The sequence below is a fragment of the Lytechinus variegatus genome, chromosome 9, assembly GCF_018143015.1.
Source record: "Lytechinus variegatus isolate NC3 chromosome 9, Lvar_3.0, whole genome shotgun sequence".
Taxonomy (NCBI): Eukaryota; Metazoa; Echinodermata; class Echinoidea; order Temnopleuroida; family Toxopneustidae; genus Lytechinus; species Lytechinus variegatus.
Window position 1 is genome coordinate 28,272,339 of NC_054748.1, and position 9,815 is coordinate 28,282,153.

Here is a 9,815-nt window from a genome sequence, read left to right on the forward strand (position 1 = left end):
TAATATGTATTTCCTGGCTTTTTATGGCCGTTCGTACGTAGACAGGCCATGGACTCCAAACGCCACTGGCGGATCCACTGGGGGCGTAGCCGGGTCGTGCCCCCTTTGAGAGGCACAATTAGAATTTGTAATGTAAAAATGCCGTTAAAACACACAAGCGCCCCCCATCTTTGAAAGGGAGGCCCCTCTTTTTTTGCTTGTCAAATTTTTCATGGGGAAAATGTGACCCACCCCCTTTGAAAAATCCTGGATCCACCACTGCTCAGTGCCATATTTTTTTATGAGCAAGCTTAGCTCAACGTGACTTCCTTAGCCCAGACAACATGGAACACTAGAAAAGTCTACTATCTCAAATTCAAGGTACTTCAAATGTATTAATAAATTGTTAGTGAGCTTTATGTTTCGAAAAGAAGATCACAGCTCTTTCCGATATCTTCGGTTTATTGATATAGGACCTATTTTGAGCAATCCGAAAATAACTACCAGTGGGCCATGCAAACATAATGCTATTATCACTCTTCTCTAATCTAAATGCTGAGTACCTAGCAAGAAGGCACAAGGTCCCGCTTTTGTTTTCATACGTCGTTGGTATGATTCGACCACGGATCGAACCCACGACATCCCGTTCAATGTCAAAGCATGTCTTCTTCTTCTTTTTCTTCCCTTCCTTCTTCCCTTCTTCTTCTTCTTTTATTGAATTTCAGATAATGAAAAAGAACCTTGTTGATATTAAGAAACAAGTGTACACTCAGATGCACTCTCAGACATTGGTAAACCAGTCTGCTATCTCAAGTTTAGGGTACTTCAAATGTATTAATAAATTGTTAATGAGCTCTTTGTTTCGACAAGAAGATCACATCTCTTTCCAATATCTTCGGTATATTGATAAAGGACCTATATATATATATGAGCAATCTTAAAATAACTACAAATGGGCTCTGCAAACATTATGTTATTATCACTCTTCTCTAATCTAAATGCTGAGTACCTAGCAAGAAGGCACAAGGTCCCTCTTTTGTTTTCATACGTCTTTGGTATGATTCGGCCACGGATCGAACCAAGACATCCCGTTCAATGTCAAAGCAAATATCTACAAAATGCAAGTTGTAAATAAAAAAAAAAAGCCCAATTATTTAATACCTTGATAACGAAGAATATATAAAGCTCATGACGAATAATGTAAGATGATAGTGATAATGCTGATGATACAGTTTGGTTGGTTTCAGTGATCATTTCGGTCATAATTATGTTACAATTATGTTACAAAAATGACGTTATTCAAGATGTTATACAATAATGACGTTATTCAAGATGTTATACAACAATCATGAAGATAATGACACCAATTTTTATTCCTCGCTTGTTGCACTATTCTTCTTCTTTTATTGAATTTCAGATAATGAGGAAGAACCTTGTTATTATTATTAAAGAAACGCGTGTACTTTCAGATCCACTCTCAGAAATCTGTAAACCAACAATTTCTTTAATAATGGGCCTCCTTATTCAACGGTGGGCTAAGAAGACAAATTTACCCATATTTTTAACAAAAACTCATTAACAATGCACTCTCAAAAAAATTTTGCAAACCAACATTTTCCTTAGTTATTAAACGGTTGGCGAAGGAGTTGAAACCCGGGGGGGGGGGGCACTTACATTGACGAGTGGATACCATGCGCGACCAAAAGAAACACGTAAAAAGGGTGTTCTTTTCAAGATAGGGCACGTTACGTACATAACGTGACAAGGGTGTCCAAACACAAAAATGATGAAAAAGGGTATCTATTTCGTTAGGACAGCCACATATTTATTGTCAAACTTGCGGGGATGATAAAACAAAATTAACATGTTTTATAAAGGATGTCCTCTTTGCCCCAACACTACGTGTTTAGAGTCCGATTTATGCGACGTGTGGAAGGTGGGGCCGTACTAAACCAAATGATGTGTAAAAGTAAAACCGACGACCGACGGACCCGTGACATATCTCTCCCGGATATCGCTGTACTTGTTTAGGGGTTCATTTCAGGGAATACTTGTCAAGAGTATCGTTTTGCTTCCAATGCTTGTTAAGGGTAGGGTTTTACACGCCAATACTTGTCAAGGGGTGCATTTTCAGAATATGGAAAATACGTGTTTAGGGTGCTTTTCGAGACCCCGTGGTCGCGCATGTTATCCACTCGTCATTAGAAGTGCCCCCCTCCCGGGGTTGAAACCAAGTTATCCTTTCTAACAAAAAGATCTTATAAAAGATTTCTAAGTCTGCATGATTTTAGTCGTTGACACTTTGTATTAAATCTAGTCAATTCAAGTCTGACGTGTACTTGTATCTGCTCGTTCGCAATTGAAACAAGACGATCTGGGCTCCGTAACACAAAGGTTAGCGATGGATTGCAAATAAGAAAGAAGCGCACTGATTGGTCCCTGGTCAGTATCTTAATCCACATACGCATGTAACATTGATATTGATTGGTCAGTTCATTTAGCGATTGATCGCTAATCTTTGTGTTACGGAGCCCAGGATTTCATTTCCAGAACAAAATATCATGGTTGCCACTGTTATTAAAGGTACCCTAATCACTTCCAATCAAGAGCCCCACCTACGCTCAGAATTCAGAAATCTGATATATCTGACAAAAAGTGATAAACATCGATAAATCTTCGGTATTCGGGATTTATGCATTTCAGGATTGGGTGTACCTTTCATTCTATTTGTTTTTCTCAATTATTATTATTATATATTTTTTTATTATACATTAAAATGTTTGTCCTGAAGTATAACATCTGAACATGAAGAGGAGGAAACAGAATTTAGGCCATTTGTTCTTTAAAAGGATTAATGAAGGAAGCCGAACGATTATTCACTATAGATTAAGTTTATAGCTTATCTTTTGTGTTAGTAAATGTAAAAAAAGGTGCATGTCATTATCCTAATTGATTGCTAAATTATATGAATGTGTATGACCTGAAACTATTATAGTGTGAAGTGCATGAAATAAAAAAAGTCTTCTATTGCATAGATTCACGGGTTTACATCATCATTAAATTATCTGGGTAATTTCTGACGGTTGCACTTCGTAATTCCGAAGGTTCGTAATTTCGAAGGTTCTTTATTCCGAATGTTCGTAATTCCGAAACACGTAAATTGCCTATACCTCGATGTTCGTTAATCCAATTATTTGTGGCGTTATTCCGAAGGTTCGATGTTCTGAAGGTTTGTTAGTCCGAAAACGAAATAAGGTTGGTTGTTCCGAAGGTTTGTTAATCCGAAAACTAAATAAGGTTCGATGTTCCGAAGGTTCGTTAGTCCGAAAACAAAATAACGTTCGTTAATGATAACGTTTTCGGACTAACGAACCTTCGGATTTACGAACCTCATTTCGTTTTCGGATTAATGAACCTTTTGAAATACGAACCTCACTTTTTTTTTCGGACAAACGAACCTTCGGAATTACGAACCTCATTTTCTTTTTCGGACTTACGAACCATCGGAATTACGAACTTAGAAAATAAGAACCTTCGGAATAACGAAGCTTCGGAATTACGAATGTATGCGATTTCTGACCCCCCCCCCTTTATCATTATTATTATTATTATTACGATTATAATTTTTATTGTTATTATCATTGTTATTATTACTATTATTATTAATTATCATTATCATCATCATCATCATGATTATTACTAATATCATTCTAGCTTGAAACCTAATTGTTCTCATCTGATGGACTTCTGCAATCAGATAATAAACAGAAAAGGAAAAAAAAAACAGGAAGCGCTTTGCAAAATAAGTGAAAGTGCATCTGGAAACGTCTCCTGTATTACAACGCCCCCTATTAACGAACGGTCTACTCTAACTGAGTGCGATTCAGGCAGGCATTCCCCGAAGGCCATGGAATATTATTTATCCAATATGATTTACTCGGCTTCAAACTCAAAACTTATCCATATTAATGTCGAGACTTATATATGCGGTTGACGAACTTTTATAATGTCTGCAGGGGAAGGGGAGTTGAATCAACGGACGATCTGCCAGAAAACATTATTTCCATCAGAACAGCGAAAGATCAAAGGCAGGGAGCACGGCCGCCCTGGCGCCAGTTGCATAGAGGGATACGATTGAACGCAGCTCATGAAAATCAAACGCATCTCGATTTCAAAGCAATAAGAAATTCGCATTTGGGACTTGCAATTAATGTTTTTGACTTGCGTTTAAAAGTAACGTTTTGTGCAACTGGCCTCTGGTGATGAAAACCATTAGGACAAGATAACAACCTTAGTAACGTCAATTATTGGAATGGCGCGGTCAGTTCCACGAGTTCGGGTTGCCTATGGCGTGTTTGGGGGTTTGCATCCACTGGTCACCATTCCCCATTTAACCTTTCATTAATTCAGCTGCCAAATCTTTCGCACCTTTTCTTCCTTTTCTGAGGAGGGATCGCCAAGTCGACACACGAAAACTTATATGTCAGGATTGGCAAGATTCATTTTCTCGCCAAATCGGCCTAAGAAAAGGTGCATGTCGTCCTTTTCTTAGACCGACTTGGCGAGAAAACGAATCTTGCCAATCTGACGTTCAACATTTCGTGTGTCGACTTGGCGACATAACGCATGTGAAGATACGTAGACATTAAACGTTTTGTATGTCGACTTGGCGGGATAAATAAATCGCCATCTCTACGGTACTTTAAAGCTTCCGTATTTGTGTCGCGCTTTTTAGCTAATAACATTGCATGGGAATTGAAAGAATCGTTCGCTACGTTCATTTTTTTTTTGGTTCGGGGGGGGGGGGGGTAATCACACATTTTATATCCGTTACACTCCCCTTCAATAACGTTGCATGAACTATCAAAAAGTATGAATTTAAGAAATAAATATTTCTTGCTTCTTACAAAAAATGAAATCTTTCAAATCCACGAATCTGTTTTTCCTTAATAGATTTATTCAAACATTCTTGATACGTTTCTTTTTTTTTCTGCTTTTATTTCCAGAGTGAACTTTCCCTTCAAATAAGCTTTCACATTTCGTCCCTTCCTCGGTAAGTGATTCATTCAATTTTCCCAGATTCAGCTTAAGGTGATTTGCTTGTGTTTTCTGAAGTCCATATCAATCCAATCCAATTCCACTCAGGCATGTTATGAATTCATGATGAGTAAATTTGACTAATCGAATCCTCTGAAAATAGCCGCCCTACAACAGGGGTCTGTTTTCAGGAAGAGTTACGTTCAAACGCAAGCTCCAAATGCTTTTTTTTAAATTGATAATCATGTATTATATGATTTTTACCATTGTGTTTGATGGCAACTGTTTTTTGCAACCTGGCCCTAAATAGTGAAATAAAGTAAATCGTATCCCGATCGAGGCATTTATTGAAATCCTACCTGTGTCCTGAGTCTTGGAATAGTTTTTGGAAGGGAATCATTTCTGGAAATAATAATAATAATAATGATAATAATAATACTAATGATAATAATAATACTAGCAATAATAATAGCTGGATTTATAAAGCGCTTTTTGCCTGAGGATACAAAGCGCTGTTATTATTACCCCGGCTTTAGCTCGAGCTGCCATCACCGGCGCTCAGTGCATGCAAGGAATTACTCCTGCCGGGTACCAATTCACCTCACCTGAGTCGAGTGCAGCAAGTGTGGAAAAAATTCTTGCTGAAGGAAAACACGCCAAGGCTAGGATTCGAACCCACGACCCTCTGTTTCAAATGCGAGAGTCAGAGCCACTAGACCACGACGCACCCACTATATGTTGTATATTTAGAATTACTTTTTCCGTGTTGACCAGGTAATATATATGCTTTATTCAAAAAACGTATTTCATCTGGACATTATAAGTAAATTAAGGTACACCTTTAAATTACTTTCCTCAGTGTGATCAAAGAGAATTCCGGTAAGTAGCTGTTCTTGTTGTTGGGATTTTATCTCACATGGACTGGCATTAATTACTAGGAATTATTCTCCAAAAGTATTATGCTATATTTTTATACATGTTAAACAATCAGAATGAATGGATAGTTTTTACTGCGTAGTAACTAACTGTCTTGGTTTATCCCTGATACAATAATTTGCCGATCGTCAATTGCATTAGAGTCACTGGTGTTATTTCTTTCATGAAAATACATCTGACCTACCAGGGCGGGGGAACCTTTAAGTTTATGAGTGTAATAGGCTTTTAAAGTGAAAGGATATTGACAGATATTTATGTACTGCAACATTACTATATTTTGTATTTCAGGGAACACTTCTGACCCTCAGATGACCCATTTATACAAAGTAATTGAATAGTTTTATCGAGAAAGAAACAACGGAGATATATATAGAGAAGATACTTCTATTATTGATAAACCACGGTATCTTTTTTGAACTAGATCGTGTGTGTTTGCGTGTTTGTGTGTGGAGGTGCCGTGGCCGAGTGGTCGAAGGCGCCTGGCTATACATGGAAAGTCCTGGGTTCGATCCTCGGGCGCGGCCCCTATGCCAGTGAGCAAGGCATTTAATCTACAATGCTCTTTTATCCTGCCTTCAAATAAATGGAAATGCTATATGCATTATTGGTAACTAGGTAGGCACTTGTTTAAAAAAGTGTGTGTGTGTGTGTGTGAGGATGGGTGGGTGTGGGGGGATCCCCTTCACTGCTTTAGTGTTTGATACTAAAAGCATTATATGCTGATGAGAATGGTTTTGGTGTGGATTTGAACCTTCTTAAAAGTCAAATCCACCTCAGAAAAATGTTGATTTGAATCAATAGAGAAAAATCAGACAAGCACAATGCTGAAAATTTCATCAAAATCGGATGTAAAATAAGAAAGTTATGACATTTCAAAGTTTCGCTTATTTTCAACAAAATAGTTATACGAACGAGCCAGTTACATCCAAATGAGAGAGTCGATGATGTCACTCATTCACTATTTCTTTTGTTTTTTATTGTTTGAATCATACAATATTTCAATTTTTATGAATTTGACGATTAAGACGTGCTTGCCTGAAGCACAAAATGTTAAAATATTGGAATTCCACGTGTTCACGGAGGAATGAAACTATATTTCACATGACAATGACGAGAAAATAAAAATATTTCATATTTCATATAATAAAATACAAAAGAAAAAGCAGCAGTTACTACAAAGACCATATACTAGTGACACGGAGAGTTCCCTCATTTTGGATGCCCCCATAAATTTCGAATCATCCGAATCTCCACATATCAAATTTTATCTTTTTTCTTTACAAAACAAAACGGACATACATATATTTGATTGGTATATGCGACATCATTTCATAGGAAAAGAATCTTTAACAGTTTATTTCTCTATTTCTTTTCCAAGTTTTCATGAGTATCCCAAAGGCACCGGAGAGAAAGGACAATGTCTGGACGGTGTCGCTAGAAGGGACGGGATCGTGCGGTAACCTGTAAGATACGATAGTCTTTATAATATTGATAATAGTAATTAGAAAAAAAAAGAAAGAAGGAGAGGAACGGTTTTAAAGGACACGTCGAAGAAAAGAAAGAAAATAATAATAGGCCTAACGAGTTGGCGGTAATAGTCAAATATGACTGATCGCCATCAATATCCAACAAACAACAACATCTAACCGTGTTCAATTAAAGCAAATTTTCCCGTTCTTACAGATTGTTTACAATCAAAATAATTATTTTCAATTATTTTTCAGAAATGAAATTAAACTCCAAAGTCGTTCTGCTTAATGGGGTCGGTGTCTCAAACTTTGCTTATGTATCAAACTCCAATAACATACCGGAGATGACGCTTGGCTTATCCAATCCACTTTGAAGAAGAGGGAGGGCAATATTGCACAGTCTCTCGAGTCATATTTGCTTGTATTTGGGGTGACATGTGCGTGTAATTGACAGGCCCAAGCCGTACAGGGGAATAAGATACCGAATGTAAAATAGATGATATTAAATGGGGGCATGATTGCTAAGCAATTATGGATTGCATGATCGATTTATTTTTTTTCATGACAGATTTGTTTGATAGGCCCACCCTCATCAATGGGAGAGCCGCAAGGGAGTACAAACGTTGAAATCATAATGCCCAAGTGATTGACGATGATGCTGCCAAAATAACCCAACGGCTAAGGAGTCTTTGACGAGTACCCCTAGAATATCATTAACTATCTCTTACTGGAGGCGGCGCTTGAAAATTGTCTTGAGGAGGAGGATGGGGGGGGGGGCTTACCTTCTCATGTCTTAACTTTCTTCTCTTCATGAATAAGGTCATAATCATGTATTAACGTGACCATGGAGCTTATATCAAAGGCTGTTTCCCATTATTTTTCTTTCTGCAACCTTTTATATTTTCAATCCTTGACTAATCGGTAATATAAAATACATGAATTCTAATTGTTTTAATGGTTCATGGTGTCTTTCGAGAGCGGGTGTGAAATGATTAGTCTGTTGATATACTGGAGGTATAACAATAACCATTTTCATCTTTTCATTGTAGTACTAAGTAAATGACAACTTATTGAAATCTTTAATTCACAATACATGGAAAGCTACTCGCAAATGACGTCACAAATTGAAGAAAAATATAATAGCATCCTAAATCTTTGATGATTTTTCTTTAAAAAACCTTTACCATTTCTTCTTATTTTAATATAATTGTGTCTGGGTGAACTTCACAATTAAGTGACCGCCGTACTCCACCCTGAATTTACATATTCAGCATGTTCAGAAACGTAGCTCAATGATGAAGAGAGAGGGAGGGAGAGGGGAGGGGTGGGGGTTGGGGAATGAGTGTTTGTATATATAATTATGCTTGCTTATATCATGTATATAGCGCTTAATACTTTACTTTGTCAGAAGTCTCTAAGCGCTCTACAGTCATGACAGTATATGCAGCATAATTACCCTGGCTTTAGCACTGCAGCGGTTACGCGCGCTGCGTTTCAAGGAATAAATTCGTGCCAGGTACCCATTTACCTCACCTGGGTTGAGTGCAGCACATTGTGGATCAATTTCTTGCTGAAGGAAATGGTTGGGATTCGAACCCACGACCCTCTGTTTCAGAGTCCGGAGACTAATCCACTGGGCCACAACGCTATGTATATATGTTATGTGTGTACGCGTGTGAGAGGGAGGATACTCTATGTGCGCGTGTTTCTGGTGTGGGATGAACGTGTGTGGCCAGTGTGTGTGTTTTGGATAGTAAACGCCTAACATGCCTAAAGTACGCCCAACGTTGATCACCTTTGTCGAGTGTAGCCAAAATCTGGACGTCATACCGCACTCTTATATTTTACAATTATCTCTTGAGGGTACATCTGAGCGTGGCCGCGGATATATTGGTATTCATTATAATATTCTGTTGCTGTTCCTTTTTGTTGAATTCGTTTAAAGCAATCATAGGACCACGGACAACCCCCAAAATATCTACAGTCCTATGTTGTAGTTAAAATCACCATTATTTCTAGCGAAGATAAGCAAGTTTTTTTAAAGGCTTTCACCGTTACATTTACCATGTAATGTCCCAAACAATGGTAGACCGGTAAAGAAGCCCCATTTTGACAAGATTTAATTTCACTATGTGCTTTCATGTGAGAGAACAGAAAGAGGCGTAAATAAAGAATAAAATAACAAGAGCAACAATGACAATCATATCTCCCCTTCCAAAATCTCACGCCAAGATCTCGCATTACCTTCAAAGTTTTGAAACCGAAGGTTTCTGTTTTTATGAAATAAATTTGCATTTGAACTTTTAATTCCACATTTGTAAAACTTCCCCTTTTCATTCTTCGTCTCCCACTCCATTAATCTCTTCAGTTAACCTTTTCTCATGTATTTCTTAT